Source organism: Rhinolophus ferrumequinum, chromosome 2 (assembly GCF_004115265.2).
Source record: "Rhinolophus ferrumequinum isolate MPI-CBG mRhiFer1 chromosome 2, mRhiFer1_v1.p, whole genome shotgun sequence".
In the NCBI taxonomy this organism is placed as follows: domain Eukaryota; kingdom Metazoa; phylum Chordata; class Mammalia; order Chiroptera; family Rhinolophidae; genus Rhinolophus; species Rhinolophus ferrumequinum.
Genome location: NC_046285.1, coordinates 77312366 through 77329819, shown reverse-complemented (window position 1 = coordinate 77329819; position 17454 = coordinate 77312366). Strand labels below are relative to the sequence as shown.

Genomic DNA, 17454 nt, shown 5'->3' with positions numbered 1-17454 from the left:
ATTTAGAATAGTTCCTGTCACTTAATACATGTTAAGTGAGTTTAACCATTTTTATTGGTATCTTGGAGAAGAGTGTTCCTGAATGAGAGTGCACTAAAGAAAGAGTCTTAAGACTGAAAAAATTGTTGTGGAGGTAAAGATGTAATGAGAATAAAAGTGATAGAAAATTAGTTCAGTAATTAAGATTGAAGCCAGAGTAATTTAAAGATAGTGGAGGATTTTGAATTTCGAAATTTATAGTTTAAAAATATCAATCTGGCTTTTGAATGGAAGTAATGTTGGAAATAGTGAAGTCAGTTATGAGGTTATTGCCAGAATACAGGTGAGAAATGATGATACTTGTATCAGCACAGAAGCAATAGAGATGATGCTGCTGCCGATACAATGTGGTAACTGATAGCACTACAGATTCTTGCACATGCTTTACAATCTTTCTCAGTCAACAATGTTTAATTTAAGTACTGCTATGTGTCAGGCACTGCCCTCTATATAATGATGCAGCAATGCACTTATAGCAAAAAGAAGCACTACATATGATCTCTATGTGCTGGGCACTTTACATGAGTAAGAATAAAGAAAAAATAGAATTCTGTTCTCAAGGTATATGCATTCTAGGGTCTGGCAAAAAGTGACCAATGATTTATGAAACCAAGCAGTACATAATATTCTAGCAGCTGGAATGAGAAATAGAAGGAAAATACAGGAAGGTACCAACATAACCTGGAAAGAACCAAGAAGATTTCCCAGAGATGTTTACACATAAGATTTAACAGGACAGACTCCGTGCTGTAATTATCCCTCTTTGAAATGTATAATCAAGATTTGATTGAATGATGTTTACATATTTAATCATTATTAAGAAATTTAAATTACTATTTTTAAGTTTTTTGAGGAAAGGGCCAATTTTACGCTTTTTTCTTTTTTTCTTTTTACACATTGGTGTCTAGCATAGTGCTTGCTTTATTATGAGTTGATGCAATTGACATTGTATGCAGTCCATAGTCTTTGGCATAAAATGCTGTCTATTTTTCCCCATGAAAATAATCTCATTTTTTTTTTTCCAGCAAATCTTTTACTACATCACGAGTAATGGGTACTGGTAGTTAAAGATAGAAATTTTTGTCCCAAGCTCAGTGCAAGCCCCAATGAGAATAATGTTTAACAAGGGAATGAATTGTGGATTTTCCTTTTTATACTGGAGAAAGATGGTTATTTATGTTCTTTCAGATCTTCAAAGAGAATCATATTGAACAGTTAAAAAATCATGTTGAACATAGTGGTGTGATAAATTCATTTTCTTACATAAATAAAACACAGAATTTTAAACAAATAGGACGATACAATGTAGAAGATAAACTGAGAAGTCTCCATGGATTTTCATAATCTTCATTATTTTGGATTGCGGAACTGTCACAGTAGAATGGCTTCCTAGAGAATGTGGAGGTGTTCCAAAGGGCTTAGCAGAGAAGTAATAGGGAAGATTTTGGCATACTAAAACTATTTAGGTACATAGCCAATTCAAAAACATTAATACAAATCTTTCATTCCTTCTAAGCCATGAAATTAACAGAATATTTGAAAGAAAATGGAATGTTTTGAAAACTAGAAATGTTCAGTAATGTATTGTATTCTATTTAATATGTGTGTACATCTCTGAAATAATCAGGAGGGTTCTTTGCCAGTAAAATGCCACAGATGTTTACATAAAAATGATCTTATAATATGATATATTTCCCATTATTATATATCTACTCTAAACTTTGCCTTCTAGTATTTAAGAACACTGCATGGGTTCCTGTGATCTTGGGGAAATTACATAAACCTCTTGATAAAATGGAAGTGTTAATACCAACCTCATCAGATTCTTATGAAGATTTAAAAAGTTATGCAGATAAAAACATTTATCACTCTGCCTGGGTTATAGTAGATCTATTGATTAATAATAAACCTATTCACTTACTCTTATGCAAAAGAATAAGGTAATTGTTTAGGATAAATTAGATGTAGTTTTTCAATTAAGCAGGTACATATGATACATATGGAGACTTTTATTTTAGTGCAGAAATTTTGGCCTACCTCTAGCCTACTGTATCATTGTTGCTGTAGGTAGCAGTGACCCAAATAACAACTGCTACCATAGATCATTTGTAACCATCATTGCTTATTGTTAAGCCCCATGATTATCATGGGGACAGAAAGAGAGAGACAATATCTCTGGTCCAAAAGGTACTTTTTGAATCTCCTTTATTCTTGCTTCTTAGCAATCAGTTTCTGAAGTAATGTTTTTATATGGAGATTTAGAAGTTACATATACACATGTATTTTCAAAACATTTAAAGTTATTGTGATGTGGTGTAAATAAGATGGATTTTAAATAGACCTGTACCTATTACAGCTTGGCCACATATTAGAAATAATTATTCTCTTTTTGGACTTTAGTATTCTCTATAGTAAAATTTTAAAAATATGCGTAATTTTTGAAATTAGATTAGATGACATATGTAATGTGTTTAGAAGAGTTCTTGTTATAGTAGCAGTTTACAGGTATTATTCCCCTTTCCTTTTCTCCCTTCCCTTCGAATCCAAGCCTTATCATTCTTCAGTTATACATCGCTGGCAAATTCTTTCTTTAGTTTGCATGTAAAATTAGGAAGTCCTCACAGGTTATTGTAGCGAAGTATTTAAATGTGATTTTCAAAAGCAATAAATCAGTATAAATCAAAAGTCACTGTTTTAATTTAAAAATTCTGCTATTTAGTGGTTTATATATACATATATAAAATACTTTGTATTTAGTTTTAAATATATATAAAACACCGCTGCATGTGTGTGTGCGTGCACGTGTATGTATACACGTGCACGCACACACACATACTTTGCATTTGGAAAGAAAATATTCTATAAAAAAATCACAAATCACTGGTAATAGTTAAGACTAACATATTTACAATAAAATCTGAACTTTGTGATTTTCTTACCTTCCCTCACCTTCTTGATTCATATTTTCACAAACCCAATATAACCTAATTTTTTAGTCTTTCAGTAAAGAAAACATCTAAGATTTAATATTTTTATCACTTTCAAGCAGTGCTGCATCTATAAGTATGTGTTCATTTCTTTAGTATGTATTGCATGCCTCTTATTTTTGAAATTAATGTTCTGGATAAAAGTCAGTTAGATTGTACAACATATTAAGTGTGTTTCACCAATGGTATAAAAATTAGATTGATAACTCTTAATAGCTCCTTGTGGAAAACTGCTCAGAGTGGTATGTTATAGGTAATGTACCATAGTTAATGAAAGGTCTATGATAACTAATTTTCAAATTTGGCTTATTCTATACAGAGGAAACATAAAAAGCAACAACAACACTGCACATACTTCTTCAAAGACACCCCCACCCCGAAAAACACATAAGTCTAAAAGCTAAAAATGATTGCAATTCTATACTGATAATGGGGAACATATGGGGTTTTAATTTAGTGGTGAATGTAATCAGAGTGAATTTTTTTTATTTTTCATGTGGAATGAATGGGTAGCTATTTTCCAGAAATACTTGTACTGTTTGGATATATGGTAGCTTGGAAAAAATAAGATAATAAAAAAAAAAAAAAGAGAGAGAGAGAGAGAAGCAAAAACATTAGGTTTACTACAAGGCATATATTGATTATTTAGTGAACCATAGTACCTGAAAAGGAATGTATGCTGATCCAAATAGATCCAAATAGACCCATTTTTTCTCTGTGTTTGTTGAAGAATTCTTATTAGTTAGATATTTGTATATACTCTCTATACCAACTACATGATTAAAACAAATTTAGTATTTATAGCATCAGGCATTTCCAAAGAAGAAAAAGAAGACTGTAACATAGATATTAAAAAAGAAAAACAGGAAGGAGGTGTCACCGGTCATTCATTTATCTATCCCAAATCTACTGGTCTGTAGGAAGACTATGCTCACCAGACTACCCTTTCCCAGAAGGAAATCTTCTGGCTTGAATGAAATTTCAAAGACCATTATTGAGCATTATTCTCTGGCCTTGGTTCTCATTGTGCTGTTATTTGGCTTGCTATTTAATACCATTTGGATCTTAACATATCTTCCCAAAACCCAACATAGTCAACTGATCAGCTCTGCCTTCCATGAGGGATTAAAATTTCTCTATTATCCCTTCCCTCATTGGTTGCCGTTTACCCGAAGTAGATGTGAACCGTCCAGTTTAACTCCCTTATGGCCTTATTTCCAGTGCTAAGACCTTGTCTAGAATATCTTAGCGGGTGAATGCAAAATTAAATATTGCAAGTAGTGGTAGTATTTAGTGTAAATTTTTCTCTCTTTTGTGTATTTTCAACTAAAACATGCTCGGCATGTAACTGTACCCATAGCTGGCATTCTCATCCATATCTCTTTCCAAAGGGGTGGGGCATTTAAAAATAACAAGCTTTGGTGAACAAACATCCATACATAAGCTGATATTTCTTTCTTTCTTGCCTACCCCTCGCCCTGCTGCAGTGACCTAAATGTCCTATGAAATGATTGACATATCAATAGCCTAATATAGATAATTATGCTTTTCTACATACTCCCAGAACTGTTTCTGCCTCAGTTTATTATATTTTTCTGCTTGTCCTTGGGCTCTGTTTATTTAATATATTCCTTTAGATTCTCCATAAGAGTATTTAGAATACTTATGGAGAAATTAAAATGTATTGTCAGTGTATAAATTACTTTTACCTTTCTACATTTTTCATGCAGTCTTCAGCATCTATTCATCTGTCTTCAAAATTTTAATCTGTATTGGCTTCTTCCTTTTCCTTCTTAGTCCTCTAGATTAGATTATTTCAACTTTCTTTTATGATCTATGTTATAGTTACTGAAAAGTTATGGTTATTAAAGAAAGTCCTTTTACCAACTCCTAGATAGAGTGTAATGTAAATGTGAATGTGGACGGAGTGATTTGGAGAAAAGATATACCGTAATTCCTAATCCTTGTTCAGGAAAACTCATAAGCTTGATGATGGAAGCCCCTCATTTTAGGAAGAGAGTACAGGATTCTGAAGTTGAATCAAATAAAATTGGAATCAATTAAAATTGCTTATAATAATGTGACTGCCAGTTACTTGGTCAAGTTATATCAGCTGTTTGAGGCTCAACATATTGGGTAGTAGGAGAGGGAAAAGGGAGTCAAATACAGGTGATGGATGGAGAACTGACGCTGGGTGGTGAATACACAATACGATATATAGATGATATATTATAGAAATGTGCTTGAAACCTATATAATTCTAACCATTGTCACCCCAATCAATTTAATAAAAAATATTTTGAAAATGAAAGTAATATACATATCTCTTATTTATGGGCCAGATTATGTAGAATAATGTATGCAAAGCATTTAACATATTGTTAGGGGTATAAGAAACTATAAATATGCTAGCAACATTGTAATAATTATTACTGTATATTATTGTTAAAACAAAATTTGTGTTACTTCATGCACACAGAACCAACTGATACTACTTCATGTGTACTTCTGATAAATAAAATGGTAATAAGATAATGAAATGGTGATTTAATTGATATTTATAGTAAAGGCTATGCTTATATCTGGTATCTCTTGATTCACATATGTGATTTTCATTTTCCATATATATATATATATATATATATATACACATATATATATGTATGTATATATATATATTTCTAAAGCAATTCTTTAGTGGTAAACTCTAATGAGGTATAGATGTATATAAACATGTACATACATACAGATACACATGTGTCATATTTTATGCAGAGATTATATTAATTACAAATTCATCATTTGGAAATGTAGTCTACTACAAATATCAGAACTCTCATACGGTGACTTAAACAGAAGGAGATATTTGTCTTATGAAATAAACTATCTCTATGAAGCATTGAGACCTGAGATTTTGCAACTCAAAAATTCAGATAACCATACTCTTTTAGCATTCTACTCTTCTTCATTAATGTGTTTTTGGATTTTTTTTCCTCATTCTTGTTATATCATGTTACCTACATGGTTGTCATACAATGAGAGAAAGAGAAATAAAGGATAAGATGTCAAATTTCAATGAAGAGCAAATACTTGATTCTGCCCATAATTTTTTTTTCTTTTTTTTTCACCAAAATAGGTCTGTCAGTTGTATGAATGAAATGTGTTGGTTAGGTCAAAGGATACATAGTGTCTCTTTAGTAAAATTTCCCTGCATTAGCACAGCCATCAGCAAAATGAAGATACAAGGTTGGACTTTCAAAATCAAGACCCTCCCTTCCTTGTCTTAGAAGCAAACATGGAAATTATATATTTGTTGCTATGGGCCAACTTAATAACCCATGTTTTAAAAATGTCCCTTGTTTATATTATGGTTCCTTAGATTAGTTAAAAAGTAACTAGAGAAAGAATAATGGAAAGGTGAAGTCAAATAATTTCCATTTTAAGAAATTACCTTCATTAAAGGGCCTTGTTCATCCCAAAAGGTTTACCACAAAATCCCATTAACTCTGAATGTTTCTTTGAAGATCGCAGCTTGTATTTAGTAATCTTTTGATATTCTAAAGGAAAAGAAATAAAGCAAAACAAGCTTAGTCTGGTATTACTAATATTAAATGCATTTTTCAATTTTATATTCTCTTCTTTTGATTGTTTTACTTGTGTATTCACAGAGTATTCAGATTAAATTTTAATTTCACTTTGTTAATGAATATAAACCTCAATGTTATAATTTCTATTTTGTAAAGAGAATTTGTAAGAAAAAAATACCTTGCTAAATGTATAACTAATAACACAGAAAATTGGGTGGTCTATTGCTCTGTGTGTGTCTATGAATGTGCACGCATGCTCAATGCATTGGAAGTCGTTACGTTTCCAAAAATAACTTTTTATCTTTATCAAAAGTAGTTGTTTATTCTAGAAAATTACAAAATATAGGAGAAAAGGGAAAAACTACCTACACATATGCAGCATGTTCATTTCTCAGTTTCTTATTAATTCTATAAAAATGAGATGTTACGTGCTATTTCATATTAAGCTTCTCTCTTTCAGCAATACCTGGTGGAAATCTTTAAATGTTACCTGATGTAGAGCAAACTTATTATTTTTAAACATTTAAAACACAAAAATTATTGTTATTTTTTTGTTGTTGATTGGTAGTCATTTTGATTCTGGTTTATAGCCTTTGGGAAAAATATTTCAAAACTATGCTTGTAATTTATATACTGTTATTTTATTTCCAGGATACAATTCTCAGACAAATAATCGCTGGAATGAAAGAGGTATGAATATTTATTTTTCGAAGAAGTTGCCCCGTTATTTTTCTTGAAAAACATTGTGCATTTTCAACTTTTTAACTCAAGTTTGCTAGGTTTTTTTTTTATATCCGGTTACATTTTTGGTTTATTACAGTTCTCTGTCTGCTCAAAGATACAAATATTGTGCACATTGATGTCCCTTTGCCAGTTTATTTTTTTCTAATCATGTTTAATATTTTGTTCATTTCAACTTAATTTTATATGCTTTTCTTAGCTCTTTTCTTTAAGCATTTGATAATTTTTCAGCAGTAATTATACATTTTCTTATGCTTCTGATTTGGCTTTCATTTCTGTGACGGGTTTATTTAACTTTCCAATATATTTTCTAAAATTATTCTGTTTCAATCTGTTACTTGTTTTGCTTCCCTAAACTTTTCCTGTGTCTCACTACTTTCTTTTTATAAAGATAATCCCTTACTTATTTTTAATTCATAATGATATTCTGTCATCATTTCTTTGTGGCAACACGATTGAGGTAGTATATGCTTTGACAAATATTTATGGTTTATTTATCATTTACTTACCTATATGATATATCTATCATTTATCTATCTATCTATCTGTCTATCTGTCTATCTGTCTATCCAATTTATTTTTAGTTGTTATTCATCCTTGTATAAGTTTCTCTCTTCCTGAAATATTCAGAACTTTTATATGAAGAGCAGCAAGGGATATATTCGTAGCAGATATCAACTTTTTTCATAATACAAGATTATGTGTTAGAGTCTATTTAACATATCTGAAAAAAAAGGATGTCACTGCAGGACCTTCACAAAACAATATGTATTTTCCAATATTCTTTTGTGAACAAGACTGTTTTTTTAAACAAATCTCAAATGCATCATTTTTGTCTTTGCAGTGGCTATCCTTCCTGGTTTTTTCTTATTTTTCAACCAGTTTTTTTTTTTTTTTTTTTAAATGACTGCTTCCAACATTTTCCTCATAAAATATGTGGTTATGATCAGTTAATTATTGTCAGTATAATACTATGCATCAAGTTTAAATGTTTATATATTTGTATTCATATATGCATATCTGTATCTGTGTGTATGGTATGTGTGTATATCATATATATACACACATATATATGTGTGTGTGTGTATATATATGTATATATATGTATGTATTTATATATGCTGGGGGTTCATATATATATGTATATATATTATACATGGCGTGTTTGTATATATGTGTGTACGTGTGTGTGCAGTGTACAGTGTGTGTGGTACATGCATCATATACACACACACAATAATCTCAGGTACATATGTAATATTAGTGGCTTTATTTTGTAGGCAGATTTTAAAATATCCATCATGTGGATCGATTGCATTATTTATTTATCCATGTATATGTTCATTTGTATTGCTTCTGAAAACTGAATTGGATTTTACTATTTTCTTTACATTGGCAATAACTCTGTGCTTGTCCATCTCAAGTATGTTTACCTAACTATTGAATCTCAGATTTTGTGAGTATTAAATGTACCTTAATGCTGATAATATATATTCTTATAGAAAAAATAATAATAAAATTTATCACAAATGTATAAAAATGCTTTTCAACTCTTGGGTAAAGTCTTTAGGTATATGTTATTTTTTCACAATTGATAGTGAAAATAAATTCACTATCACAAAGGAGATGATAATGAGTAAAACATACCTACTATTGAAATCACCTAGGAATAAGTAATATTGAGTAATATTAAATTCAAAGTAAAATTTGATTTGGAGGTCAAGAAAAGTTTCAACTAGAAAATATGTGTGTATATAGAATAGAGGAGATCATCATGTTTCGATCTAGTTTTAGAGCCGTATTCATGATAAAAGCTAACTAATAGAAATTTCTATAGAGGGCATATAATAAATTAAGTGGGCTGATGGAGGGATAAGGTAAATAGAAGAAAAAAATAAGACTGTATTTTAAGAAGGCAATTTGCTACATTCATTTGCTACTCTTTTTCTATGCTGACTGCTTTCAAAATATGTTAAAAGAAAGATGGTTATTTGAATAAAATATTCTGATTTTGCTTACTCAAGCTACTTACTACTAAGCATTCCTCTCTATTACCTCTAAAATTCTTTCACTACAACACATCTCACACATATAAAAGGGTGGTTAACTACCTTTTCTAGGGAGTATTGGTGACTGTGTTTTCCTGATTCTAACCAAAACCCAAGTAGGTCAGTGTCTTTATACAGGCTCATTCCTGTATCACCATGGAAACATCACTCCATCAGTGAGATAATGAGTTGATAATGAAGATAGCAGTTGAATAATAGACCTAGCATAAACAGAGATACACCCAAGAGGTCATTTGAGGGAAAGAACAATGACAACAACCAAAATACCACATCATTCATGTGCAGTGATGGAACAAATAATACACAATTCCATCAAGATATTATGATTGAGCATTGCTGGCCTTAGTACTGATTTGTGATGTTCTCTCTGTATTATAGAATCATCTTTATTACCCCTTTGGTGAACTTTCAGGTCTTAGGAATCAAACAAAGCAAAGGCATTACATCATATGACAACATGAGATAATGGAGAAAATAGATAAATAACATGGAATAAACATTGCTAAGAGTCACTTAAAATAGAGGGATGAATGAAGTGGGGGCTATATGCATTTTGTGCCTCCCGTACTCAGAGCTGCTATTAAGTTGCTAAATGTGTTGCTAAACTCAGCTCAAGGAGAAGCCATAAACATCTTAAAGTCATAAACATTCTGGAGTCATAAATAGCCTCGAATAACAACTGCTGTGTGGACACATATGGACTTCACTTGCTTCCTTGTACTTTCCCCTCCCTCGTTTGCATATTGTACCTACCCAATCCCTGTTAATTTATCCAGGATCCTTCATTTTGCATGAAAGAATTACCTTTTGTGGATCTGCAGAGCACAGTTTCAGTGGCTGCCGGAACCTGCATCTCTTGGTTTCCAATCCTTTCAGACTCCCCCTAGATTTTCAGTTTACTTTACAGCCTCAACTCTTTGTTGGTTAACATGTCTAGTAGATCTCAAGTCACTTCTCTTTCCATCTGTGAGGTATGTAAACTTTAAATGGCTGAAACATGCTTAGGAGAACAGCAACAACTTTATGAGATCACTAATATTCTGTGATATGTCTTTAGTGTGTATTAAAGTATATATCCTTGGTTATAGTAAGTTAATACTCAAGTTGTCCTAGCTAAAACACTAATGAAATATATTAGCTAAAAATATAAGGTAAATATGAGGTAAAATAGACTTGGGTGCTGTTTTGTTTCAGTAGTTAAAATGTCATAATTACCTTGTTTGCTCCCATTTCTCCCTTCTATTATTGACCATTTCATCTGAAGACTGATTTCCCATTATAATTACAAGCTGTCTGCTGAGAGTTCCCAGATCTTCACTATTCTAATTAACTAAAGGGAAAGATTCCCAGGTGAAATACAGAACACCCAGTTAAATTAGAATTTCTAATAAACAGCTTTTTTTTTTTTTTTTTTTTTTTAGTGTAAGTAGGTCCTGTGCACAATTATTCAGTTTATCTAAAATTCAAATTTAACCAGTCCTGTATTTTCTTTGCTAAACCTGGCAGTCTTACTAAAGGAGATAATATAGTTTTACTTTTGAAATCTAAAAAATGAGGAAGATTCTTTTCAGAAGTTGCCACAAAATATCTTCTCAGGTTTGAAATCTGTACAAGTCAGATTAAGACATCTGCCTAGATTCTTGCTTTATATCTGTGACTTGATCCCATACAAACCGCTGGGGCCAGGATCAGCCACTGTTTTCTGCTTTCCTTTTATTATCTGATTGGGAATTCCCGTAAGTTAAATTCTATGATCAGGTGCTAAGGCCCAATTATTAATAAGTAAATACAAAAAATAAGGAATATAGAAAATATTTTTTGTAAAGCTTTATATTCAAAAGCTAAGGAATTTTCTGCTTTTTCCATTCTACAAAAAACAAAACAAAATAAAACAAATATCCAATCATGAATATAATTAATGAATTATTTAGAATATTTAAGAATATGAAAGAGGTTTTATATATATATATATATATATATATATATATATATATATATATATATACACACATACCACACACACACACACATACGCTCGTGTGTGTATATTTCAAGGTATTTCCTCTGGTACATAGATTATACATAGGCAGAGCAGAATTAACAGCTGCTACATAGTTTTTTAGGGGACACAATGACATTTAAAACAAAATCTTGTCAAATATGCTGAAAAAGAGGAAAACATTCTAGAAGCTTGCTAGTTTCAAAGGTCAAGGTTCCCTAACACAATATCCCTAATGATCACTTTCAAGGGCTTGTAGTCAGAAAGGAAGAAGTCACTGTGAAATGGTGATGAGTGATTATTTTGGTAAAAAGTTTACACATATTTGATTAGAATCTCAAAGTAGTTGAAAGAAAAATGTTTACAAATTCTGTTCTAAATTGCTTAATCTTATAAATTTCTCACCAAGGTGTAAGTTAGGGGAAATAGCTATGGGGATGTCCATATTTCGAATCTCATATCTGAAAGATAGTCAAGCATTTGCTTAGAAAATTTAATGAGAAGCTTAATATTATAAGAAAAAGAAAAAGAAAAAAAAAACCTTTACCACCAAATCTGTCAAATATTAGAGTATATTTTGTATTTAACATTTTATTAGCATAACGGAGTTTTAATATTGATTTTTACATGAGAAGACCTCTTTTCAAGTACTATTTCTGCCATTTATTATCCGAGACATTCACATACTGTTTCTAAATCTCAATTCCTGCATCTCTATATAATGGCCAAGATAGACATATAGGAGATATATAGAAATACTGTTTTATATTTGGAATATAATATGTTTTGTATGTATTAATATTAAGGATACAGTATCTGAGAAAAAATCTGCTTTTTTCAGTGTTTACAGAGAACTCAGTAGAGATGAGATGTTAAATATTTTTGTTAATTGTGAAATAAACACATTAATGAGCTCTAGTATATAAAACAAATAGTATCAATTAGAAATGAAAAGACTTTAATCCAAATCAGAGTACAAAAATGATTATTTGACAGAGTATACTAAGCATCAGCTCATTTCCTAACATTGGAATTGGATTTTTAATGGGCATGGATATATTGACTATGTATAACGTGGAGTATCTTAAAGGTTGATGCTATTTTAAATGGTTTCCAAATTTGAAAATAATTTTTAAAGAAAAAATAAAGGTGTAATTTGTTTTCTTTACTATATCAAGCAAATACATATTATCACACAAGTTTCTTCTTCAAAAATGACTTAAAAGAGTATACTTGTTATATTTAATTCTTTGTCACTAGATGGCATGCTCTATGTAAAAATAAAGAACTTATTAAATTAATTAGATTAAATTAACAGCAGGTAAACACAAGTGTGTAAATTGTCAGAAAATGCCATCAAGTTCAAGTATTAATAACCATGAAATAAATTAAAATTCATTACGCAAGTCTTTATTTCAAGGCAATTTTTTTCACAACAATTTAATGATAACCAGGTGGGAAATACTCAATTTTTTTATTTTTATTTTTAAGCACAAATATAGATATCCTGTACAAATATCATGAAATTATAGGATAGAGTAAGTTTAGAAGATTGTCACACTGAAATGAATATCAAATGAATACAAGTAACTTGGTTTTAGAAAATTTCAATTTATAAAAGAAGGAATATATATCTGCAACATATAGCAAATACCCAAATTATTTCAGTCACTCACTTGTGTTATTTATTTTAAAAATGCTACTACAGATATATTTTTCATTCTAATTTATTCTAACCTTCATTGTTTGTTGTCATTGTCATAAAAAGAGAAGAGATGACAGCATTTTGATTATTTAGTGCTGCATACATACTACTCTAAATATTAAATTTTAAGACAAGCTTGTTTGCTGCTGATTTTTTTAAAATTGTTTTATTTGAGCAGTGCTCAGTGGGAACAGCTCGCCTCTATTCTATGTGGAGCAACTTTACTGGGGCTAACTGCAACATAGCTAGTGGTTGGCTGGAAGTTCAGCTGGCAATGTCAACAGGGGCCTAAATTCTTTTTCATATGATTATGTGGACTTTTTCCCACAGCATGGCAGACGAGATTTCAAGAGAGAAGACACAGAACTTGATAGTATTCTTAAAAGTCAGGGCTGAAATTGTTACAGAGTCATTTTCACTGTATTCTATTGAAGAATCACAGATGCAGTTATGCAGTTTCAGATTCAAGGGGATAGAGAAATAGACCAGACATTTCTGTGAGTGAAGGGACAAATAATTTGTAATTCTCATTAATCTGCAAATTATACCCACTAGCCATAATTATTTATACTCATATAACTCTTACATACAGAATATTCTTCCTCACTATAAGACATAAAGATTTATCTCATTGTTCATCATACTCAAATCCAGAATATTTTCACATGTCAATAGAGGCAAGTTAGGAGGTTGTTTTTTAGGTGTGGTTCCTATTGATCTAAAAAAAAATGAAGTAAAATTAAAGTGTCGTGCCCTCCATATATCCAAACAAAATGACAGTGGTAGCAAGAGGGCTTTGGATAATCTCAGTCAAAAAGGAGGAAAATGGCAGGCATGTAGAAGTCATCAGTTCATGGCAATTCTGAAATCTCTGGGTATGGATTGCCCATTGCTTGATTAGTACTCAGTTCTCCTCCCTGGAAATGGTTTTCTGTGGCTCTTGGTCTTCCTCTCTAAGCTCTTGGCTCTGCCCTTTCCCATTAGAAATGATCCAAATTTGCAGCTACCTCACTTTCTCAGTCTGAGTTATACTCATGGAAGGTTAAGGGCTTAGAGGCCACTGTATATTTTAAATTGTCTTTGTCCCTTTCATTCCAAGTGGATTAATCTTTTGGAAACTTTGTGATTTCCATTTATGCAATGTATATTCAACTCCATGAGACAAAATGTGAGACAAACTCACACTTCTGTCCAAGGGAGTCCCTTCTATACCTGAGGTCACATGTGAGGCTGCTGTTAGACAATACTCTTAGGATACACAGAAGCTCATTGTCTAGCTACATGGGTCTGTGACTGTGTCCTTAAGTCTTTCTGAGGTCTTACTTAGCAAAGGTCTTACTAGATCCACCACTGATGTTTTTGCATCCGAGTCTACTTTGCTGGATTTAAAGTCACACTGGATTTAATCTTTGTCCTAAAGCCCTGTATTACTTTGATAATTTATTGTTGTTTAAAGGCTTGGAATGAGAAAGTTTTATGTTTATACACAGTGCTGCTTTTTTATTTTACTTTTAAATTCCACCTGAAGCCTGAGGAGTGAACCTTAGCTCTTCTCACAGTTTTTCAGTTTATCATAACACACTCAAAAAAGCCAGTTAGTACCTGCAGCATTCCTCCTGGAAACCTCCTAGGTTGTAGCCATGAGTTAAATTGGGTAGCATTTTTATTTGCCGGAACATCTCAAGTAACAGGACTGGCAAATGCTATTTTACTTTACTCTTACATTCAGTAGCGATATGCTGTCCTTCTTCACCAGTAATGTTCTTGAGAGCTTTCCCTGCCACTCAGTTTCAAAGCGAATTCCACAAGTTTTAAGTCTTTGTTTCAGCAGTACATCCTTTCTAGAACCTAATTTTGTTTTAACTGCATAATGTTGAATAAACCACTTCCAAACTTAGTGGCTTTAAACAACAGCAATCACTTACCTGCTCATGATTTCCTGATTTAATCCAGGCTCATTGGAAATAGCTTGTCTCTACTTTTATATGGTATTAGCTGAGATACTTGACTAAAGCTAGAAGTTCTGCATCCACATGGTTGGCATGGTGGTGATGGTTAGCATAAGGAAGCTCAGCACTGTAGGTTGGGGACCTCGATTCTCTTTTATTTATTTTCTTGGGCTTCTTTACAACATGACATCTGAGTTCAAAATGGAGCCACAGATGTTTCTAGTTTCCTTAAAGGCTGGACCCTGATCTGGCACAATATTATTTACATCATCCTTCTATTTTACAAAGCAGACACGAATGTAGCCCAATTATGAGGAATTTGAGAAACAGACCTCATATTTTGGTGGGGGGATGAAAAAGGATGTTAAGCCCTCATCATCCTACCTACCACAGGTATTATACTATTTATAAAGCAATGATGAATAACTTTCTTATAAATAAACTTTATTTTTATTTTGGTAACTTTAAGAATTGTAGAAATGTTGCAAAGATAGTACAGAGAGTTGTGATATACCCCATAGCCAGTTTTTCTCTATTGTTAATATCTTACAATGGCAAGAAACGGTTGTTAAAATTAACTGCAATAAGTATATGAACATCAACAACTCTAAGCTTATTTGAATTTTACTATTTTTTCATAATGTTGTTTTTCCATTTCAGATTAAAATTAGGATACCATATATAGTTAGTTGTCATACCTCCCCAGTCTGTGGACAGTTTTTTTAGTCATTCCTAGTTTCCTATGATTCTGGCAGTCTTTAAAAGCACTGGTCAATTCTGTAGAATGTACCCAACTGGGATTTCCTAATTTTTGTTGTGTAACTGTGTTTTGTTTTCTTTTTCCATGATTAGGTTAGAATATAGGTTTTGGAAAGAACACCACACAGTTACCCTTCTCAATACATCATATAAGGTGATATAGGGTATTAATATGAAATCACTGGGGAGGTCAGTGTTCATCACTGGTTGAAGGTAGTGTAGCCAGATCCATCCACTGTAAAATTTACTAATTCCCCTTCTATAATCTGTTCTTTGGGAGCAAATCACTATGTGTAGCCCACCCTCAAGCAGGGCCTAGAAGGCAATTAAGTTTGACCTCCTGAAAGAGGGTTATATATACATGTATTAATATAGTTCTTCTGTAAGGACGATTTGCCTCTTCTAAACCAATTTCTTTCTTTATTTAATCATTTATGCATATTAGTATGGACTCATGATTATCATTTTTTATTTTATAATCCAATGCTGCATATTTATTCATTGCTCAAATTGATTCAGCTTTATTCATCTGGTGCGCTTTCAGGTTGGCTAATGTGTTCCTTTAATATTCCCTATTTTTAACATTGTTTGAAATAAACTTTAAACAATTTTAGAATATATATAAATTTACAGAAAAGTTGTTCAGCATAGTATAGAGAGTTTACATATACCCCACACCTGGTTTTCCCTGTGATTTATATCTTCTATTTAGCATGGTTGCATTTGTCATAATTAATGAACCAATAGTGGTAAAAAAATAAATAAATAAATAAATAAAGTCCATACTTTATTCTTTTTCTTAGTTTTTTTCTAATGTCCGTTTTCTGCTCCAGGATTTCTTCCAGTTAGTTGCCATGTCACTGTAGGCACATTACATTTAGTTGCAGACTGCGATGGTTTTCAGGAATATCCCTGTTTTGATGACCTTGACAGTTTTTAGGGATGCTGGTCAGATATTTTGAAAAATGTCTCGTAGTATTTTTCTCATGTAATTGTCATGATTTGACTGGGAAAAAAAACAAAAAAAAAGGTTAACTAGAAGATAAACACTTCGTACAAAATACTTGAATGTTTCCCTTCCCCACACTTACCATTACCATTTTGTTTTTTAAAAAAATACAGGTTGTATATCTATATGTTCAGTACACTGAAATATTTATATGGCTAGGAACACTTTGCATTCTAGTTTGGAAGGCATTCGGTGTGGAACCTGCTATAAAGCACTAAAAATTAGCGAAGAAAAGAAGAAAGTAGACATTGTAAGCAGGAGAGTGCAGCACGTGGAAAGATCTTGAGCCAGGAAAGTGTGGAACATTAAAGACATAGCCAACGAATCAACCTTTTTCACATTTATCTTTCTGCTTCAGCCTCACTCTGGCAGGAAGGTGTAATATAAGCAATAAGAGAATGCAATATATAGATGATGCATTATAGAAATGTACACTGGAAACCTGTATAATTTTACTAACCCATTTCACACCATAAATTTAATATAAATATAAAAATAAATAAGAAATATAATTAATGAAAATAATGCTTTATCTTAAGATTGTACTTTGAAGAAGAATATAAGAATGCCTAGTGCCTTTCAAATATTAAGCCAGAAAAGTTTCTTGCTT

General features: G+C 31.7%; 1 long non-coding RNA gene across 1 annotated transcript in view; it reads left to right on the top strand.

Annotated features, from left to right (window-relative positions):
• Positions 1-17454, top strand: part of LOC117033492 (uncharacterized) — a 172814-nt gene that overhangs the window by 59314 nt on the left and 96046 nt on the right. The window contains exon 2 of the long non-coding RNA XR_004424893.1: positions 7265-7303. This is a non-coding gene — a long non-coding RNA (uncharacterized LOC117033492). The remainder of the gene's footprint in view (positions 1-7264; positions 7304-17454) is intronic.